The sequence below is a fragment of the Odocoileus virginianus genome, chromosome 2 (assembly GCF_023699985.2).
Source record: "Odocoileus virginianus isolate 20LAN1187 ecotype Illinois chromosome 2, Ovbor_1.2, whole genome shotgun sequence".
Classification (NCBI taxonomy): Eukaryota; Metazoa; Chordata; class Mammalia; order Artiodactyla; family Cervidae; genus Odocoileus; species Odocoileus virginianus.
This window is the reverse complement of record NC_069675.1, coordinates 78,707,622-78,727,896: the sequence shown is the minus strand read 5'-3', so window position 1 is coordinate 78,727,896 and position 20,275 is coordinate 78,707,622. Positions and strand designations below refer to the sequence as shown.

Sequence of the window (20,275 nt, the reverse complement as noted above, 5' to 3'; positions counted from 1 at the left end):
TCACTGCCTGCTGTACACATTGGGATTTCTCTACCATATACATACTAACTCATACCAGTAGTGTCCACCACACATGCTGAATTTACCAACCCAAGTCCTACAGACACCTTAAAGAGCACCATCCCTGCACTGAAGTCATCTTTAGTGCATCTTTATCACAATATTGTCATTGCCCCAGCATCTAATGTTCACACCTGTGCAGATACCTGAGCTGAGTCTGAGGACAAGAAGAGACCATATTATGTGTTGCATAAGTATGAGGCTAGATTTGAAGGGCAGATAGAATTTAGTGTGCATATGTGCTAAGTTGTTTCAGTTGTGTCCGACTGTTTGTGACTCTATGGACTGTAGTCCACCAGGCTCTTCTGTCCATGGGATTCCCCAGGCAAGAATACTGGAATGGGTTGCCTTTTCCTCCTTCAGGGGATCTTCCTGACCCAGGGATCAAACCTGTGTCTCTTATGTCTCCTGCATTGGCAGGCAGATTCTTTACCACTAGTACCACCTGGGATGCTACGATAGAATTTAGGGATGTGTCCTAAGACTCAATTGGGTTAATGTAGGAAGAGAGGTTGAAAAGGTATGGGGATGAGTTATTAGAAAGATTCTGAATAGACTGCCTTCTGCCCTTCCCACTGGGAGAGAGCTGGAACATACAGGCTTGGGGGTTTCTGACAGTGATGACTGGCCTGGGCTCCCAGGATATGTGTCAATGTTTACCATGTAACGAGGAAAACATCCCCCCATCATGCCCACCCCATGACCTTGGCTTAGGCTTCATCTACAATTGTAAGAACTGATGATACTTACAGAAGTTTTTGTCTCTAAATCATAAATACAATAGACATGCTTCCCAACTCATTTGAGTGGGCCACAAGCTTTTTCTGAAAACAAGGAAATATTAAAAAAAAAAAAAACAGATATATCCTACTGTTTTCCTAAGAAACAAGGAAATAACTCTGTTTATATATGATCATTTCTGTGACTGATTGCCTTGTGTAGAAAATTCCTGCAAGGATAAAGCTCTGAGTTGTGTGTGAGTTTCATTCATGCTTTTACGCAGGCTTTAGTTGAGTCATTGCATTCAGTTCAGTTCAGTCACTCAGTCGTGTCTGACTCTTTGCAACCCCATGGACTGCAGCACACCAGGCTTCCCTTTCTATCACCAACTTTTGGAGCTTGATCAAACTCATATCCATCAAGTCGGGGATGCCATCCAACCTTCTCATCCTCTGTCTTCCTCCTCTCCTCCAGCCTTCAATTTTTCCCAGCGTCAGGGTCTTTTCAAATGAGTTAGTTCTTCTCATCAGGTGGCCAAAGTATTGGAGTTTCAGCTTCAGCATCAGTCCTTCCAAAGAATATTCATTCAGGACTGACTTCCTTTAGGATTGACTGGTTGGATCTCCTTGCAGTCCAAGAGACTCTCAAGAGTCTTCTCCAACACCATAGTTCAAAAGCATCACTTCTTCGGTGCTCAGCCTTTTTTATAATTCAACTCTCACATCTATACATGACTACTGGAAAAATCATAGATTTGAATAGATAGGTCTTTGTTAGCAGAGTAATGTCTCTGCTTTTTAATATGCTGTCTATGTTGGCCATAGCTTCTCATCCAAGGAGCAAGCATCTTTTAATTTCATGGCTGCAGTCATCATCTGCAGTGATTTTGGAGCCCAAGGAAATAAAGTCTGTCACTATTTTCATTGTTTCTCCATCAATTTGCTAAGGAGTGATTGGGACAGGATGCCATGATATGTCATAATATGTCTCTATTACAGTTTATTCATCTATACTCATATTGTTTTTTTTTTTATTTGACTGTGCTGAATCTTCACTGCAGTATGAAGAATCTTTAGCTGCAGCATATGGGATCTAGTTCCCTGGCCAGGACCGTTGCATTGGGAGCACTGAGTCTTAGCCACCGGACTACCAGGGAAGTTCCTACATTCATATTGTTTTATATTGAAGTTTCTCCCTTGATTTTTCTTTTTATGGAATCTACTTATAAATTTTTCTTTGGATGTGTATGTGTGTGTGTGTGTATATATATATATATATATATATATATATATATATATATATATATAATCTGCATATGGGCTTCCCAGGTGGCTCAGTGGTAAGGAATCTGCCTGCCAATGCAGGAGCCACAGGAGACGTGAGTTCAATCCCTGGGTCAGGAAGATTCCCTGGAGAAGGAAATGGCAACCAGTCCAGTATTCTTGCCTGGATAATCCCATGGACAGAGGAGCCTGGTGGGCTACAGTTCATGGGGCCACAGAATTGGACATGAATGATCATGTAACACTCACTCAATCTGTATATCTATATATATGTATGTCTGTATATGTATTTGTATGTATAGATAGATAAATAGGACTTTTGGATCATAAGGTGTGTCTATCATCAGTTTTGCTAGATATTGCCAAAAAGTTTGCATGTACTTACAACAGTAGAAATGAGTTCCACCTGCTTATCATCACCAATACTTAATGCTGTCAGACTTTTTATTCCTGCCAGATTGTTGAGTGTGAGATGGACAGTCTCTCATTTTCACATGACAGGCGTCATGTGCTGGCCTTGGAGTCCCTTTCCTATGCATCTCTCCTGTCCACGCAGCACACACACCCCACCAAGGCAATACTGTGCTGCTGTGCTGAAATGGATATTCATTGCTAGCCTTTAGTGAGTGTTTGCTTCTGCTGGACACTCTCCTATGTTCTTTTCACAAATTATCTTACTTAATGCTCACAATAACCTAAAAGAGGGAGAAAGCACTATCTCCATCTTACAGATTTTTTTCTTCATTCGTTTACTCATTCAGGAAAATTTTGTTGTTACTGTTCAGTCGATCAGTTGTGTCCAACTCTTTGTGACGCCATGACCTGCAGCCTGCCAGACTCCCCTGTCCTGCACTATCTCCCAGAGTTTGCTCAAATTCATGTCCAATGAGTCAGTGATGCTATCTAACCATCTCACCCTCTATCGCCCCCTTTTCCTCATGCCCTCAATCTTTCCCAGAATCAGTGTCTTTTCCAATGAGTTGGCTCTTCCCATCAGGTGGCCAAAGTACTGGAGTTTCAGTTTCAGCAAAATTCAGAGACACTATTCCGGACCGGCTGCAAATGGAGTAGAACCTCAGACTTCCTAAAAGAGGCAGAGTCTGATGTGGCCCTGTGATGCTCTTGTCGGCCAAGATCCAACGTCCCCTCCAGATAACAACCCACATTCCCACTGCGATGGCTACTTTCCCTGGAATGTGTGGCCTTTGTGGAAGGATAAACCAAGATAAAAACATCCCAGTCTTGAAGCTTATGGTCTGGATTTTCCCTGTCCTGCCTATAGAGCAGGGAACAGGGCGTTAGATGCTGTCTCCGCAGTCTTTGAATCCCAGTGGCTCCTGAGTGAGTGGGTGAGGGCCAAAGGGAGAGGTTTCAGGCCCCTCAGGTGGCCCGGGTGGGCAAAGCTGCAGAAAAGGGCATCTCTGACCTTCTCCGCTGTGAGGGAGCCGCTGCATGTCCTGCCTTCTACTTCCCGAGCTTTGGAGCTCCATCTGCTCATTCCCTAGTCACCTGTCCTCTATGTGCAGTTCCTGACATCCTTCTAAGAAAGTGCCTTCTGAGGTTCCTGCATGCGTGCAGGCTGAGTTGCTTCAGTTGAGTCTGACTCTTTGTGACCCCATGGACTGTAGCCCGCCAGGTTCCTCTGTCCACGAAATTCTCCAGGCAAGAATACTGGAGTTGCCCTGCCCTCCTCCAGGGAGTCTTCCTAACCCAGGGATGGAACCCGCGTTTCTTATGTCTCCTGCATTGACAGGTGGGTTCTTTATCACTAGTGCCATCTAGGAAGCCCAAGTGGTTATAGAAGGAATGAAATGAATGAGAGAGTGAATGAATGCAGAAGACCCTCAGGTGATGCTCAAGACTGCCTTCCCCCAAAACCCTGATGCCCTCCTAACAGCATCGATTACTCACAAGTTCTCTTTGGCATGTCTGTCCGCCCACCAGGCGTTAAGGCCCATGAAGACACATCCAGTGCCTGCAGGCTCCCTCTATGTCCCCAGCTCAGGGCACAGAGGTGGACTCATTGTTGGCATTTAATAAGCATTTGAATTAATTACATAGGACCTCATGGATTACCCAGAGAGGACAGAGGGTGGTAAGTAGACATGTGTCTTGTGAGCACAGATGTCTGAACTGGAGCCTTGGCCCTGCTGTTCACTGCATGACGGAGGCCTATCCCTCACCACGCTTTCTTGCAAAATGAGATGTTGGTCTCTGAAAACCTGTTTCTGGAACTTCCACAGCAGCTCTAACTCCATGGAAATGACTCTGAGCTCCTCAAGGTCAAGGACTGTATCATTTGGATCCTGTCCCAGCACCCAGCAAAGTCAGCAGTTAGACATCATTAGTGAATGTCTACCCACCTAAAAGTTCTTGCAGCCCAGTTTCTGCACTACGACCTCCTTGGGAGACAAAAGCATCTCCAGGTCAAATTTGTGTCCTGTGAGTAGGGAACGGCGCTTACTTATTCAACTGGAAATGTTGATGTCAGGACCTGCGCCTGACACCATGCAGAGAGAGGCAAAAACAGCTTGATTTCTGCCCTTGGGGAGCTCCCTGTTGGGATGAGAAAGGAAGAGGGTCTCAGGATTCAGAACAATGCAGTGAGATGAGCACAGAGCAGGAGAAAGTTATTTTCTCCCGGCTATTGGCCTATGGGTTTCCTGGTGGCTCAGTGGTAAAAAATCTGCCTGCAATGCAGGAGATCTAGGTTTGATTCCTGGTCTGGGAAGATCCCTTGGAGAAGAAAATGGCTACCCACTTCAGTATCCTTGCCTGGAAAATCCCAAGGACAGCGGAGCCTGGTGGGCTACAGTCCATAGGGTGGCAAAAAGAGTGGGACACAGCTTAGTAACTAAACAACCAGAGGTCTATGGGCTGATTTTATATCCCAAGGGAAAATTATCTGGTCCTTGGAAATTCCAGAAAAATATATTTGTGTTAGGAAAAACCTCTCTGGGTTTAGGGAGTCATTGGCAACTTTCCTTGGCAGGGTGATATCTTTACCAGTTGGAAATTTGTGTCTTGAGTGAGGGCAGAGGCTGCTGTCATGACAACAGGGCTTGACTCCTATCCCAGGTGCAGAGTCCCCTCAAGGGCCCAAGTAGCCAGGGAGGCAGCTTCGGGGGCTCCATGATGGAATATGGACCACTGGTACATTGTTGGACCTTCCCAATAATCCCATACAGTCCATAGCATTGTGAAGAGTTGGACTTGACTGGAGTGACTTAGCGTACATGCACATAACCATTTTATGAGTCTACTATACACCAGGGGTTTTTTTCAGTCCCTCACAGTAACTGGGTTGTGCACCCATCTCGGCTCAAAGCTAGAGAAACAAGCATTTCTAGTAACAGAGGGACTTTGCATAAACAAGAGCGATCGATTCTGCAGTGGAGAAATTAATGAAACTTTTTAACAGGGATCTAATTGCGTGTCTTCACACCTTCTGTCGCCAGCTGAACATTGCATCCTGGGCTCCAGATTGGCCCTCTCTGGTGTTGCTCGGGTAGAGGGAACACAGGGTGGCTGCTGCTAAATTTGGCGTGTTTGGGAACAACATTGAGACAACGTGGGTGCATGAGAAAGGAGTTTGGGGGCATCTGTCTGAAGCCCCGCAGGCTGGGCGTGGGGCAGGCGTACCACGCCTTCACGTGGCCCTGACCAATTGCTTCCCGCGGTTGCTAGGAGGGTCCTTAGGACCAGTGGTCTCTGCTGGGGGTCCTTGGGAATCTTTGGTGACAGCAATGGCCAGGGTAGCAATGACCTACATGGCTTACAAACCACTAGGGAAGCAAGGGAGGAGCTGTGACGGGGACGCCTCTGGAGGAAGCTCCAACCTGAAGGTGATGAACTTGACCCAAAGCTGGGGAAGGTTTCCTGGAGGAAAAGGGGATTTGCAAGATGGGGCAGATGATAGTACTAAGAAGAGGGGTGTCTTCTAGGAGAGGAAGCCACTTGTGCTGCAGACACGGGTGTGGGTTGTTGGGGTCAGGGAGAGGCTGAAGTCAAAGGAGTCCCCAGGAGCCCTGGCCTTCGGGTCCTTTGCTTCCGTTTTCTCCATTGTTCCATCCGTCCTCCTGCATCTTGCCTCGCGGAACCCAGGCCCTTTGCCTGCTGTCCCTTCCTGTGTCCTTGGCCCCTTCTTCCTGCTCTGAGGAGTCACTGAGAAGTCAAAGCTTCCCCTCCGCCCTCAAGTCACTCACGACCTAGCACAGGAGATGTTAGAAAATGGCTCTTGGCAATTCACTGTGGTAAGCTAGAAAATGATGGAAAATCCAGAGAAAGCGGCTCACTCTGTCCTAGAGTTTCAGACCAGGCTCACAGGGCATGGATAGTGGAGTCGGGAAGGTGTTAGGATGAGAGGGGGATGTTTCTGAGCAGAGAGAACCAGCTTTGCCAAGGTCAAAACCTTGGGATGTTCAGGGCTGGGAGGATGTTCAAGGGGCTGGCGGCTGCTGAGGTTTTGTTTGAAGTTAGGGTGCTATGGGTTGGGGCCAATGATGGCACTCAATGCAGAAAGACCTTTCTTTAGTGGAACCCCTCCTGGCTGAGTGCTTACCACAGACCTGACAAGATGGGTCTGAGGCTGGGACTCTCACCCGGCTCTGGCAGGTCAGGAAACCACGTCTCACAGGGCCTCAGAGCCAAGTCTGAGCCTTGGGGCTTTTTCCACCCAGGTCATATCTCTGCCTCCTCGGCCTATGGTAGAGAGAAATTTCTCTTTCTTCTGAGTTTACTGATGCTCCCTGAGAATTCTAAGCAGGACCTTCTAACCTCGATCTACTGGTCCGGGCTCTGACGGGCACAGGGTCCAGGGCTCTCGCCTCCCCTAGCCCGCCTGCCAGACTTGCTGCCCCTGGTGCCCCCCTGCCAGGCCATCCTGTGACCACAGGGACCGGGGTGCGACCACACTTTTCCGCTCTGCACGCGGGTGTTTACGTTTCTGCCCCAGATGGCCTCGCGCGCCTCCCTGGTCCCACCGGCTTCCAGAGCATTTATCAGGGCCGGTGTATGTTTTTCTTGTGTGGGATTTGAAATGATTTCTTTAAACAAGGTCTACGCTGCGACTGACTTCCTCTCTTTATTTAGAGTGGTTTGTTTTGTAATAGGGTTCTTTTAACTGGCTAAATTGTGGGAACTGGGGAGGAAAAAAAGAGAATTTACTGACTTCATATAAATACAAATTACTTTATCTCTCTTTGAAGACTTCCATGTCTTTTCCTTGAAAAGGCTGGAGCCAAATTCTTTGGGGGTCCCTTTCTTGTCAGAATTGTTATGATGGGAAGGCTACACTTGCTGCGAGACTTCCATTCCGGGGCTGACTTTTACAAACAGCTGTGGTCTTTATATGGTGCCTTGTACATTTCTTTCAAAGCAAAATTCATGCCCATTAATTAGATCATCACGACATAATATTCTACTTTAATGTGATATTCGTAACAGCCCTAAGAAGTGAGGAGGGAAGGCAAAATCCCTCTCAGTTGATGAAGGGAGAAGTGACTCACCAGTCTGATCGTGGTCCTGGCCTGGGAGGTAATGAGTCCCTGGTTGAGTAGCTCCATCATCCACTTGTTGATTCAATAAATATTTTTGAGGGCCCACTATGTGGCATGCTCTGAGTTGGAAGTGACCCTGACAGTAAATGGTCTCACTTTTCCCAGTGACAGTTTGAATCCTCCTGCCCCCAACAACTTGCAGGTTGTAGTTCCCCGCATGTGCTTGCATGCTTCCAGTGATGGGGAGCTCACCACATATCAAGGTAGACCGTGCCAGCCGTTAAAGGCTCTGATCATTAGAATCCTCCCTTACACAGAGCTGAAACCACTCCCCTGTATATTTCACCCATGCTGCGCCCTGTATGTTCCAGCTTGTCCATCTCACACTCCCTTCTCTGAGGGGTTTGCCTTTGATATGCTTGACACTAACCTCTGGGTCCCTTATCAAAGGTGGGGCCTGTCCAGACTGTCTCTGGGTGGAGTCTCCTAGGTCCTCATTCTGGGCACTGAAATTCAATCAATGCAGCACATGCTGGCCTTAGCTTGGTGTTGCCCCATCCCCGGGGACTGACATTGACCTTGTGCTGATGGAAGCTCCCTGTCTTCCTCCAGCACCTCCTACTTGGATCCTTAGACTGGAACAGGGAGATAGGTTGCACATTCATAGCCTCTTGGTTGAATCATCACCAGCTTTCACAGATCCCTTGGATCTTAACATTTCTATCCTTGAGGTCACCTTTCCTCCAGTGGTGGTTCATCCATACTGGACTAGCCCTCTGCCCACTTCCTGTCCCAGCACTAATTCAATTGTTGCCGAGCACTGAGCCCAGGTGAGGTCCTCTGTTTGGGTCTCTTTGGATCACTAGCAAGTGAACCTTGCAGCCACGCTATTTTCCAACTTGTCCATAAGGAGAACATGACCTATTTTGTCAAATGTCTAGCTGAAGTATGGATTCATTTCATCCCACTGAATCTTCCTGCTATCCCAGCCCAGGGAACCTCTTAGGAAGGAAATGAAATTGAAAATAACTTATTCTTCAAGCTCATACTCTGGTTCCCAGAGCACAGTACTCCTCTCATTTCTCTCCAGCTGTTTACCAATCATCTGTATACTTACCTATTCTAAAATAGGAATAGAGTAATTCTCTCTCTCTCTCTTTTTTTGGTTTATAGTTGCATGGGATTAGGGATAGGAGAGTAGTAGAAGAAATGAGAAAAGTATTCACAGCCTTGAAGGCTGTGCTAAGATGTCTGTAAGCAGTTCTGTCTAATCTGGGACAGGCACTGAGTTGCAGGTTCCATTTTTTGTTGATTTCGTATCCATCCCTCCTCCCTTGTTTGTGGGTTTCCCAGGTGGCCCACACTGTCTAGTGGTAAAGAACCTGCCTGCCAATGCAGGAGACATAAGAGATGCAGGTTCGATCCCTGGGTCAGGAAGATTCCTTGCAGAAGGAAATGGCAATCCATTCTAACATTCTTTCCTGGAGAAATCCATGGACAGAGGAGCTTGGTGGGCTCACAGGGGTCACAAAGAGTTGGACATGACTGAAGTGACTTAGCACCCTGTGTTTGTAGAAGGTTTCCAAGTAATGGCTTAACAAGATGTAAAACTGACAGCCTTGGTCTCCAAGTTACATATTCTGCAGCACATAATCCTTCTGGAGAGGGTGACTATATAATATATCTTGCACACTCCAACTCAAGTGTGAGAGGGGTGCTATTAATAATTACGCCAGGACACTAGGAGTAACAGAGGACGTCCCTGGACAAATCCCGCTGAGTCCCACTCAGCATCCATCTCAGACACTCCGGGATCCTTGAGTCTCTGCCTAGGAACAAATGGGGATCGTGTGTCACTCTGACTCTGCATGGGGCTGCAAGGGTGGAGAGTGGGGGCCGAGGCTTTGGCTAAGAAGCCACATGTTCTGGGTTTGCTAAAGTCTCAGCCACATTGTGCCTGGAGCATTTCCCTCTTGCTGGCAGAGTTGTGTATTTTAAGGCAAAGTCATTTCATATGGCTCTAGTGCCTTCACATTCAGCTCATTGAGACCTTCCGTCCACAAGCCTTGTGCTGTCGAGTGATCCCTCCCTGTGAAAGGCACTTCTCTTTGAACTTGGAAGGCTGTTTATTTTTGGACTGGAAACTGGAAACCTAGAATTCCCTGAAGCCACCAGCTTCACTCCTTCTTTGCGGTGATAACCCGTGGAACTCAGAATGATAGACTCTGGAAATGCCTCACGGGTGGGGGGGTGTGGGGAACCCGACAGGTCATTTCATTCCACCGGCTCATGTTACAGATGGGCAAACCCAGGTTCAAAGAGGCGGGAGGGACCGAGTGAAGATCACCCAGCATTTCCCTGCCTGGCGTCCTGGAGGAAATGAACCACACAATGCGAATAAAAATCCACTTTCTCACGTGCCTCCTCGTGGGCTCTCATGACACCAAGACGTTCCCAGGCTGTGTGCAGACCCCCCTCCCTGCTCCACTGACAAGTGCAGAGCTGAGTTAAAGACCATTCACTATGAAAGCAGAGTGAGGCCAGGGAGGGTTGACAGTGCCTGTCCACAAAGCTGGACGCCTGCGTCTGAAGAGTGTTAGATCAGAACGAAGTTGCAACGTTTAGAATCTTAGCTTTTTGTTCCAAGTCCTGGAATATCCCTTATGTTGTTGAAAACAAGCGTATCTATGGGCTGTTCACTTGCTGGAATGCATTTGGCAGTTCTTAGCCACAACCCCCCACCCCCACCCCACGCCGGGGCCACTCTAGCCACAGAGATAACAACTCTCATTCTGGTTCTTTTACCATTTAACAAGTGGTTGTCACATTGGAATTAAATGAGACTTTTTTAACTACTCCCTACCTGGGTAGAATTTAGAGGAGAAAAAGGCCCAGAGGGGACAAGTGAGTTCCTCAAGGCTACACGGTGAGTCAGTGGCTTGCTTGGCCCAGAACCAAATCAGCTGGCTCCTGGAAAGTTCTCTTGCTCCTGATGTCATAGGAATTTATGGTCACTGCAGTGGGACAGCTGTGGTAGTGGGGTGGTGGTGGTGTGGCGGCTGGGAAGAAAGAGGGGAGGACGGGAGTGCGTTAATTTGCTGGGCAGCTGTAACCTAGAACCACAGTATGAGTGGTTTAAGCAACACAGATTTATTTCCCTTTACTTCTGGAGGCTGGAAGTCCAAGGCCAAGCTGTAGGGTTGGTAGAAACCCAAGGTCTCTCTCCTTGGCTTGCAGATGGCTGTCTTCTAGCTGTGTCTGCATGTCACCCTCCCTCTGTTCACATTTGTGTCCTAATCTCCTCATCTTTTAAGGACACCACTCTTATTGGATCAGGGTCCATGCTAGTGATCTCATTTTAACTTAATCACATTTTTAAAAAGAGCCCATCTCCAAATACAACATTCTGAGGTACTGGGGGGTGCAGTTAGTGACTCAATACAGGAATCTTGAGGGACACAATTTAGGCCATCACAGGAAGGAAGAAGAGAGTGTGGGAAGATGTTGGAGAAAACTGCGAGAAAGGAGAGAGCTAAGGAGGAGAAATGGAGTAGAGAGACTGGGACACAACGACCGTGTGAGGCGGAGCGTGGGAAAGACAAGAGGAAGTGCCGCCATGTTTCCTGCTTTCTCACCGACCTCCCCGCTCCTTCCCAGCCTGCCCCTCCTCACTGGATTTCTTTCTTTCTGTGGTCGCCTTTCCCCTGGTCCTCTCTTTCTACTGCCTTTGATTTTAGCTCTCCAGAACTCTCTCAGCCCCTCTGTCTCCAAGAAAGCTGAAGGCCTGGGGGAGTAGAGTGGGAGGTGAGGAGAATTTTTTGTGCGTGATTATTTTCATAAGCAGGCCCAGGTTTTAACACAAAAGCCACTGTAAAGAAACAGGGCTTCCCTTCTCCGTACAGTTAGCAGAGAAGCTGGATTCACCAAAAAGGGGGCCTGCCTGTCCCAGGTCTGCCTGATTCTCTCTGCTGGGCTTTGTCTTTGAGGTCTCTCCCTTAATATCTTCTGACCTGGGGACCATGACCACACTCTCATTCCTGTCCTGCAGCAGGGCTGACGTGTCATCTCTGGGTGGGAAGAAAGGAAGGGTGGCTTCTGGGGCTATCTGCCATCCTCAGCAACAGGCACTGTGGGGCCTTTGATGTCACTCAACTCAGCTCCTTCTTGGAAAGACGGGGAGATGGAGGCCCAGGGAGGAGGTGTGACTGGCTCAAGATCGCACAGCTTAGCGGTTGGTGGCAAAGCCACATCCTGACAGCCCCTGTCCCCTTGCCGAGGCCCCAGGCAGCGCCCCAGATCACTGTCCATGTACAGTTTCAGCTCCCCTCCTTGGTCCTCGTCCCCTTCCTCTGTTTGTTGGTGGATGTGGGAATGGGAGAGAGCTGCCATGTTCTGTAATTGGCATCCTGCATTTAGGGCCAGAGCCCTGTCGTCAGACTTCCAGGAACATCCTTAGAAAGAAGAGAGCTTTGAAAGGGCCTTCACTTTTCGGGACTTGGTGCCCCGAAGTCTCTGCTCCTCAGAGAAGGAGGGAGGTCACCAGCAAGTGAGAACTGAGAAGCCTTTGAGAGAAAAGGTTTGGACAAAACCCGGAGAACGAATTATCCCGGAAATGCGCTTGAAACAAGACTCTGATTCTCTCACAGAGCTGGAGGCTGGAAGTCCAAGATCAATTTGTAGGCAGGACCATGATCTCCCTGAAGGCTCTAGAAGAGTCTGTTCCCTGCCTTTCTCTCACCCTCTGTTGTCTCCAGCCACCCTTGGCTAGGAGACGCTTCACTCCAATCTCTGCCTCTGTCATCACGTGGTCGCCTTCCCTCTGTGTCTGTGACTCCGTGTCTTCCCTTCTTGTAACGACACCAGTCATACTTGGTTTAGGACTTGCCCTTCTCCAATATGTCCTCATCTTGATTAATTATACCTGCAACCATCCTATCTCCAAATAAAGTCATATCCTGAGGTTCTGGGAAAGACTTGGCTTTTTTCAGGGGGACACAGTTCAACCCAGTCTGGGGTCTCAGGGAAGCAAGGTAACTACAGCCTTGCTCAGGCCATAAGATGGTGGGAGATGCAGCTAAAATCAATGCCAGTCTGACCTTGGATTTTGAACTTCCCTGATAGCAAATGGGGGCCTCCTCTGTGGCTCAGTGGTAAAGAATCTTCCTGCAATGCAGGAGCCACAGGAGACGCGGGTTTGATCCCTGGGCCAGGAAGATCCCCTGGAGGAGAGTATGGCAACCTACTCCAATATTCTTACCTGCAAATTCCCACGGACAGAGGAAGCTGGTGGGCTACAGTCCATGGGGTCACAAAGAGTCAGACAAGACTGAAGTGACTTAGCACTCATGCATGTACCACAGCAAGTAGACACGGTAGCTTCTGTTGGTCTCCAAAACAGACACAAACACGTCAAGAAAGGTTCAGGGACTGTGGTGCCTCCTTGTAAGTCTTCATGAGAGATGGAGACTGGGCGGGCCTCTGTCTTGTCCACAGTTTGCCTCTTAGAATACAGGCCCAGGCAGAGACAACTTAGAGCCAGGTATGTGAGTTACTGCCTCTGGAGGTTGAGATCCTCACATCCCTGGTAAAGCCTCTAGTGGAGAAGGGATTTCTCTAAATAATAACAGCAACAGCTAATTTCAGGTGTTTCTATGTGCCACGTGCACTCTACAGAAACCAACTAATCTAATTTTCCCAACAACCCTATAAGGTAAGTACTATTATTACCCCTATTTTACAGATGGGAAAGTTGAGGCATGGGAAGCCATTAACTTGCTCAGGGTCACACAGGGCTGTGTGGGTCCAGAGTCTGAGCTGCCTGAGCACAAAAAGAGGGTCTGAGCAAGAAGGCCTCTAAGGTTTTTTCCCACCTCTGAGACTCTGAGGTTTTAGTGTGTTCTCCCCTGAAACTGTCCTCAAGTCATGTACTTTTTGTACATTTTGTGGCCTTTAGACCACGCTCCACCTAAGGCCAAGGAGGCAAGACACTGCTGACTCATTCTTTCCCAGCTGCACAGGCTGGGAATGGAGCCAGGCCACTCGGCCAGCTTGGTGGCAGGTGCCGGCGGCTGTGGTTTGGCAGGCGCTCAGCAACTGGGATGCGGTTTCACTGGCTGACCTATGCGGAGGGCAGTGGGTCCATGGAATCCAGGCTCTGGGACCCTTCTGAGAGCGGTGAGTGTGGGGAGAGGAAAGACATGCGATCCAGAATGCAGTGAGATGGATATGTGAAACTGACGTCCTACCCGGACTTTGCTCAGTGCCAGGGTGGAGCATGGCTGAGCCACGTGCTCCTCAGTGATCCTCCCTGGGATTGTGGTCGTCTAAGCGGGGTTGGGAAAGAATCTCCAGATGCAGAGTACTGCAGAAAAGAGTGAGTTTCTTAAGAGCAAAGAGCAGAGATAAAGCGGGTGTTGCGATCACAATGGGCAACCACCTGACAGACCAAGAGAGTTGACGGGATGCTGTTAGAACAGTGGAATGGCTCAGGGGAGGGCGAGCGCTTTCTGTGGGTTAGTAGACAATTTGGATAGCTGTGAGACAAAGAAAATTCCTGCTGGACAGGTGGCATTAGGTGATTGGTTAGGGCACTGAAGGATGAGCAGTGGGGTGGGCATTTTTACCTAATATGGGATCAGGGAGCTGGCTGGTAAGGATCAGAGGGGCTTTTGGCAACAGTTGTTACGGGACTCAGTCGGTTCGGAGATGACCTTGGTTGGTGTGAGGCTCTGTACCTGTGACCCTGGGACAGGGATCCATACCTGTGCGCTGAACCCAGGCTGCCGACAAGCGCTATTCATCCCTCAATGTTGCCTTAACACCTCCTCGGGGGAGGACCAGGGTCCCACGCCGAAGGGACCTCCCTTGGCCAGGGCTTCTCAGAGATGTTCTGAGTGTCAGCACCCAGTAGCAAGTGGGAGTGCCCGGCCCCACCCACTGCCCTAAGAGCTGAAAGGGTCAGTATCACGGCTGGTGGGTGCCCCTACTCACCAGGGAGCTCCTCTTATGTGCGGCTGCAGTGGTACGAGGTTTTCTCTAAACTAAGCTCACGGGTGGAATGAAAATTCTAGGAGGGTCTTCTCCTGGTTCCTTCCCTAGAAACTCCTGCCCCACATTTCCTAAGGGAGTTTTGTACCTGAAAGTCCCTTCTCTTTTGTTTTTGGATGACAGAGAGGTGGACAAAATCCTGGTACCAAAGAAAGCAGCTGGCCAAACCCTGATTCCTACTGATTAAGACTGATTAAGGAGGAATTCAGTTTAAGTTAGTGGTTCCCAGGCTTGTCAGATGATAAAACCTGCTTGATCAGAACTTTACTGTGAAGAAGCTGACAAATCTTTAAAAGTAAGAGTTCCTTCCCCAACTTTTATCATGGAGTAAGACCCCAAGGGAAAAAAGTTGAATTGAGCTAGAAATGCAATTCACAGCACCTTCATCTTGCACTTGAGAGATGCTGAAGGAATCTACATTGATAAAACTAAAATGTGAAAAGCCCAGTGGATATGAGAAAAGGCTTCAAAAACACTGCAAATTTCCCACCTTTAATTTTAAATATTATTATTTTACATATACTTCATAGCACTTACTGCGAGCCAGACATGATGCTTAACAAATATTTGCTCATTTAATTTTCATAAAATCCAACAGAAGCCCAGTGTGGTAAGTCACTTGCCCAGGGTCGCACAGAAGTGGTGGAACCAGATCTCAAACCAGTGTTCGATTTAAACTTCTAAGCTCTATGTGTTTATAAAAATCTCTTTTCACTTGGCCACAGGGCAAACCCTCTCTTCCTAATCATTGTAAATGATAGAACAGCTTCGTCCTGGTGATCTCAAGTACTTCCTCTGTGGGCTCCAATTAGCGGTGCTGTTTTTTATATGGGGCCCGATCTGCCTTTCTCTTTTGATGGAGAAACATGCTTATTGTTATGGCAATCCCAAATGCCCCATGACAGCTTTTAAGTACAGATTTGAATCCCTTTGTTTTTTACCCCAAATGTTGAAACAAACCTTAAGAGCTCTGCTGATTCCTGACAGTATTCTGTGGTTCTCAGATATTTCAGACTGGCTTGGGAGCAAAACACATGATATTCTGCTTCTTTCTTTTGCATAGTTTATTTTTAAAAGCATGCATCTGGCTGCTTTTTCATTTCCCAGAAGGAGGAGGGAAATTGCTCCCCAGAAGGCAAGTATTGGATGAGAACTTCTCCCCAAGGCTAGAGGTAGTAGCTCCATCCGGGTCTAGTTCCTTAGTGGGTGCTGTCCCTTGTCTGATCTTGTCCTTTAGCCTCAGGTTCAGAGCTTCCAGGCTCTTCCAAGGGTCCTCTGAGCTGCTGGGTTCCCTGCACATGGACAAGAAAGATGTTAGTTACCTGTATGTGTCCAACTTTTCGGAGGAACCATTTAGCCACCCTGTGATCATCCATGTTCAGGTCAAGTAGAAGACCCCTGTCTGGTTGAGAGCCTGTTGTAATAATCATCACTGAGCATTAGCTATGGTCAGACAGTTGGTAACTTTATCACGAAGGCATTTTTTGTTGCTGTTTAGTCACTCAGTTGTGTCTAATTCTTTTTGACCCAAAGGACTGTAGCCCTCCAGGCTCCTCTGTCCATAGGATTTTTCAGGCAAGAATCCTGGAGTGGGTTGCCATTTCCTTCTCCAGGGGATCTTCCCCACCTAGGGATAGAACCCACGTCTCTTGCGTCTCCTGCATTGGCAGGCAGTATCTTTACTACTGAGCCACCTGAGAAGCTTGAAAGCATTTTTATCCCCCATCTAAAAAAATAAAAAAACGGAGGCAAGGAGGAGCTTAGTGTCCTCCATGCCCAAGGCCACACAGCTCATGACAGCAGAGTGAGAACTGGAACCTGGGTCTGGCAGCAGCAGGTCTGGTCACTGCACACCCATGGATCGAGGTTTCATTCTTGTCCCTCGTTCCTAATGCAGCAGCCTGGAGAGCCAAGTGAGCAGCAAATTCCCATGGATCGACAGCTGAAGACTATGTATAGTCTGAGAACTTGGGCTTTGGTTATAGCTGTAGCCTCATGATTTTCTTGGTGGAGCCTGAGTCCCGCCAAGAAGCGCAAGGTGTGAAATTCACATGGCCTTTTGGGATCACAAGTACACTTTGACCAACAGCCTGAATCAGAGAAGATCACTTTAACCAGTAGGTTTTGTGGTTGCTAGGTACTTTACACAAGAAGCTGAAGCCAATACTTGTGGGCAGCAGAAGACAAAAGAGTTCTGGCTTGAGATATGGTTCCATTTTTTGCCTTTTCTCCAAGTCCAGACACTGCTGACCATCATCAGTAGGATCTGTGGCATGATTTGCCCATGCTGAGCCTCAGTTCCGCGTCTGTAAACTGAGGATCACAGCTTCATCTGCACCGGGTGGTTTCGAGGACTAAATGACATAGCATATAAAGCGCCTGGCAGTGGGAGGTGTGTCTTCTCTGAGGGCCTCTGGATCACAGCCAGAGCATTTGGCGCCCCTCTTCTGTCCCCTGTGGGCATTCTCTCCTCCTTGTCAGACTTCTGCTTTCTGAGCTCTCCCATAGGTTCAAGATCCTTAACCAGTGTCACTGCCCCTGGGTCCTCAACAACGCCAGCCTGCTCGGTCCCTGTATTTTAAGACTGAAAGAATGTTAGCTGTAGACTTTTCATAGATGTCCTTTATCAACTGAAGACATTCCCTTCTATTTCTAGTTTGCTGTGCTATGCTAAGTCGTGTGAGTCATGTCTGACCCTTTGCGACCCCATGGACTGTAGCCCGCCAGGCTCCTCTGTCCATGGGACTCTCCAGGCAAGAATACTGGAGTGGGTTGCCATTTCCTCCTCCAGGGGATCTTCCCAACTCAGGGATGGAACTTGTGCCTCTGATGACTCCTGCATTAGCAGGCAGGTTCTTTACCACTAGTGCCACCTGGTCCTAGTTTACTAGGAGTTTTTATATCTATGGGTGTTGAATTTTGTCAAATGATTTTTCTTCAACAATCGATGTGATCATGTGGCATTTCTTCTTTAAAATGTTAACATGGTGGGTTACAGTGATAGATTCAAAATAATCAAACCAGCCTTTCATTTCCGGAATAGATGTCTCTTGGTTGCTATGTATTCAAAATTTTAAATATTGCTAGATTCAGTTTGTGGAGGGCCTTTGCATCAATGTTCTTAAAGGCGATCGATCTCTTTCCTGAAGCCTTGCATTAGTCGCTCAATCATGTCCAACTCTTTGCAACTCCGTGGACTGTAGCCTGCCAGGCTCCTCTGGCCATGGAATTTTTCGATTGAGAATACTAGTTTTCTTTTTTAGGGCTTCCCTCAGTAGGTAAAGACAGTAAAGAATTTGCCTGCAATGCAGGAGACTCTGCTTCAGTCCCTGGGTTGGGAAGTGATTGAAGTGAGCACACTTCTCGGACCCCAGTCACAGGCGCAGGAGTCTTGCCTCTTCTGGATGCAAGCGCTCTCCTGAGGTTATCTCATTGTGACCAAGTGATGCCTTGTTCCTTCCCTTAAGGATGAGAACTCTGAGGTTTTGTGGATGGATTCATCCGTGCAAAGAAGTCACAGGATTGTTCTAGAACTCAGGTTTCCTCACTCCTGTCCAGTCCTTTTTTATTTTTTAAGATGGGGACATGGATTTGTTTCCCCCCAGCTTCACTGAAAGGTAATTGACAAATATAATTGTATATATTTCGATAGTACAATGTGATGATTTAATATACATATACATTGTGAAATGAAGACCACAATTAAGAATTGAGATAACTAACACATCCATCACCTCATATAGTTAATTCCTTTTTTTTTTTTTTTTTGGTGGTGAGAGTGTTTAAAATCTACTCTCAGTAAATTTCAAGGCTGTAACACCATATTATCAACTATAGTCCTCATGCTGTGTATTAGATCCCCAGTGCTTAGGCATCTTATAACTGGGTGCATCTTATACAATTTGACCCATATTTCTCCATTTCTCCCAGCCCCCAGAAACCACCATTCAACATTCTGTTTCTATAAAATCAGCTTTTTTTTTTTTTGAGTTTCCACATGTACCACATACCATTCTTATTATCCATTCATCTGGTGATGGACACAGGTTGTTTCCATGTCTTGGCTATTGTGAATTATGTACAGTGAACACTGGACTGCAGGTATCTCTTCAAGATCCTAATTTCATTTCCTTCAGATGTATTCCCAGAAGCTAGCCTGCTGAATCCTATCATAAGTTAGCTCTGTTAATACTGTGGGGGGTGGGAGGCCAGGAATCCTATTTTCCATAATGTCCTGTCCAATCTGATTTTCTCAGAAAGTTCCCACCCATGGGACTTCCCAGCTCACTGAAAGATTCTCAAACCTTTTTTATTTTTCTCTGTCTCCAAACCGTTTCCATGTGTAGCCACTGCCTGTAAGTGCCCATCCATTGAGGGAGGTATCAGCGTTTCCGGGGGTTGACTGAATGGCCTTGAACTTCGAAGTCTGAACAAACACTCTGGGCCCTGAACAACATTCGTCCTCTCTCCCCTGTCTGGAGGAGAGCCTCTGAATCTGTTCAAAACCTTTCACCTTACAAGTAGTGAAACAGGCTGAGAGGGGGGAGGCACCAGCTGGGGACTAGAACTGAGACCCAAGCTGGGGCTTTGAGGTGGGGATTTGTGGCTCTTTAATAAGAAATTGATCATGGTTAATAGTTCGCCAGTATTTCCTTGATTCTATGATACCCTGTTAGTCCACTTACCTGGATGAGCTCATGAACTCTTCACAACATCCTGGGAGGAATGTTGCTGCTTTCGAGTTCACTTCTGGCAAGGTTAGATAACCTGATGAAGCTCATGTACGTAGTGCCTGGGGAGGCCCAGGGGTGAACCCGGAGCTCCACGCTCAAGGCCATTGCACCCAATCACGCTCACCTCTTCTGTTCCTCTGCCTGTTCCCCTATTTCTCAGCATTAGGATCCCTCTGCCACCAAATAAACGGCCTTTCATGTGCTTTGTTTCCCTGTTTAGGGACGCTTGATCAGCGCTAGGGCCTCCTCAGTGTTAGCAATATTGACAGGGGCGTCCAGGGCCTGCCCGCACTGAGGAAGGGCCTTGCCTGGACTTGGCCTGCTGTGCTGCAGACCTGGCCTCCTTCCAAAGCCCACATCCTCTCAAGATCTGGACACCAGGAGCCCTTCCCAGCTCAGTCAGGACCTGGCTGAGGGGTGGCCCCGGGGCAGGAGTGACAATGCATCTAAAATTACCCCAGTTGAAGGCCATGTGCCCTCCACCCTTCCTGCATGCCTCCCTGAGACTGGACCAGCCCATAGAGAGGCCTCTGTGGATTGGATGGTTTGTGTTGAAGTTGTGCTCCCAGCCTCTGGGCCCCCCTGGGTTAGAGTTCTGGGAAGACTCTCTGGAAACACAGCTTGAGTGAAGCAAGCTTGCCGGAGTGTCTTTGGAGCTGTGGAGGGTTCTCTGGGCCTCTGTGTCCCCTCTCCTTTCATCGCATTTGTCTAAGAACTATTTATCCCACAAGTGGTCACCTAGATGCCTCTTCCTCCAGGAAGCCTTCCTGGCGTACCTCCCTTCTGCATCCATCTAGGTTGCATGCCTTTTCCCAGCCAATGCTCACCCCTCATAGGACTTTTCAATATCTGCCTGTTTGTGAGTTTCTCTTTTCAAGTAAAGGACCAGATTTACTGCAGTATTCCAAACTCCATCACAACATTGAGCACATAA

General features: G+C 47.8%; 1 long non-coding RNA gene across 1 annotated transcript in view; it reads left to right on the top strand.

Moving 5' to 3' along the window:
- Nucleotides 1-13,600: 13,600 nt before the first annotated feature.
- Nucleotides 13,601-20,275, top strand: part of LOC139037193 (uncharacterized) — a 41,193-nt gene continuing 34,518 nt past the window's right edge. Inside the window, exon 1 of the long non-coding RNA XR_011490051.1 lies at nt 13,601-13,735. This is a non-coding gene — a long non-coding RNA (uncharacterized lncRNA). The remainder of the gene's footprint in view (nt 13,736-20,275) is intronic.